This window comes from Mus caroli, chromosome 2, assembly GCF_900094665.2.
Source record: "Mus caroli chromosome 2, CAROLI_EIJ_v1.1, whole genome shotgun sequence".
In the NCBI taxonomy this organism is placed as follows: domain Eukaryota; kingdom Metazoa; phylum Chordata; class Mammalia; order Rodentia; family Muridae; genus Mus; species Mus caroli.
Genome location: NC_034571.1, coordinates 1740057 through 1742389, shown reverse-complemented (window position 1 = coordinate 1742389; position 2333 = coordinate 1740057).

The following is a 2333-nucleotide window of genomic DNA, read 5'->3' as shown; positions in this document are numbered from 1 at the left end:
CAGGGAGTTTCCCCTTGTGATTTTTAGTTCTATCTTGTGATTTTTCACTGGCATTTTTGATTTTCCAATAATGCCCTCCCTACCCACTTGGGTTATGTTTTTTTTTTTAAATACCCCCCTTCCCAGCTACTCAGGGTTGAACTCCTCTACCCCTGTGTGGGATACGGGTTGGCCCCAGCGTGCTGGTTCCTATCAATAAACCTCATGTGATTGCAGCAAGGACAGTCTCTCCTGAGTTCTTGGGGGGTCATGTCATCCAGAGACTTGAGTGAGGGTCTTCCCTCTTCGGGGGTCTTTAGTAGATGTTCCTATAGGAATCAGCTCTTATAGCACACAGTCTCTGGCAAACCAGTTCATTTAAGCTGCACTCTATAAACTCAGATGTGTGCCCTTCCAAATATGGGCTGATCGAGAATGGACTATGTTGTGCACAGCTCTGCAGTCAGGCTGACAGATAGGTCTGCAAAACTCCAGGGCCCATGTCACCAGCCTCTGTTTACACTTCTATCTGGGTCTTGGTTCCAATTAGATAAGAGACTGTCAAATACAAGGAATACTTCTGCTGCATAAAATTACAGAAGAGTTCAGCATCTTCAGTAATTGCCACAGCTGAAATACCAACATGGCAGCCATGGGTATGGCTTGAATGTAAAATATCCCCTATAGGCTCCCATGTGAACACCTGTTGGTGGACCCCTATAAACTGCGAGTGCTTGGCCAAAAACCATGCTCATGCTTAGCCTAAACATCAGTCAGTTCTGGCATTCTGGCTAAGAACTACTTAAAAAAAAACTTCAAAAGAAAAATTAAAATCTTTTTATTCTTAATTGTATGTATGTCCAGTCTAAAAGGATTAGGAAATAGTAAGAAATGGTCAGATCAAATCAGGATCAAATGTCAGCAGAACAAACATTAAACCCAGCTCGGTGCCCAGGATTAGATCACTTGCAGTTAAAATGGAAGCTCCAACCCCACCAGCTTTGCTGGTGGTGATCCACATGGCCCCTTTTCCGGTGGGCTCTACTCCCTGCTTGCAGCTTTCCTTGGGGTCTCCACTGAAGCCCAAGCTTCCATCCCAGAGCTTCAGACATCACGTCTGCCTGGGAACTGCCTGGAAGGTTTCTTACCCTGATGTAGTTTCCTGGCCTCCCAGGTCTTTGAAATCTAGTTGAAAGCTGTTCTACCCACAACAATCCAAGACATTTCCTCTGCACATTGCAAAACCACAACATGAAGGATGCTGAGTCTTTCTTGAGTTGCAGCCTGGAACCTTGGTACTAGGGCTGCAGTGACTTCAGATTTCCAGAATGGCTGAATGTAGGGGGAAACACTTTTCTTGGGGGTGGGGGGCATGAGCTAAAATGTCTTCACCTTTGGGGCTTCAGCCAATTCCTGAGATGTCCTTATGGCATCTTCATTCAAAGAATGCCCTGAGTTCTGCTGTGACAAACACCATGGATGAAAAGCAGCTTGGGGGAGGAATGCATTTTTTTCAGCTTCTGCTTCTGTCCCATTCATCACTGAGGGAAATCAGGGCGGGAGCCCTGTTAGCATCAGGTATGCTCATCATTTTCCTTTCACATCCCAGGACCACTGCCTTGAGGGCTGCATATGGAGGAGCATATGGATGATCTGAATACCTGAATAAAGACATTGTAACTGGAACTGGAGAGCTGGCTCAGCCGTTAAGAACACTGGCTGCTCTACCAGAGGTCCTAAGTTCAATTTCCAGCAACCACATAGTGGCTCATAACCATCTGTAATGGGATCTGGTGCCCTCTTCTGGTGTGTCTGAAGACAGGGACAGTGTACTCATATACATAAAATAAGTAAACCTTAAAAAAAAAAAAAGGATGTTGTATACTGGTAAATTTTTACCCACTCCCACTAACCACATCAGCAATTCACTTATGCAAGTGTCTCTTCCAATGATGTGTGCATGCATGCAGTTACTAGTAATAATATATATGCATATATATAGTATATATATATATGCATATATATATGTATCCATATATAAAACAAAAGGAAAGGTGGTAAAACAGACATTTCTAGTACCTGTTCTGGTTTTAATTTCTTCATAAAAATGTTTTTATGCTTACATTTTCAGAGTTATCGGGACTCTCAAGTGGTATAAAACACTGGAAGCAGCCGCACTGGGTTGGATGGACTTGCAGAAGATGGATGAAGGTCAGTGAGGTTTACAGCTGCTACAGCTGCCTGGGTATGTTGAATTAGCCTCACGAGTGAGAAGCATGCATTTCTGATTTTTTTTCAAATTGCTGACTGCACTTCAAACAAAAATTAGCACTTAGTAAACAGAGACATGAAAG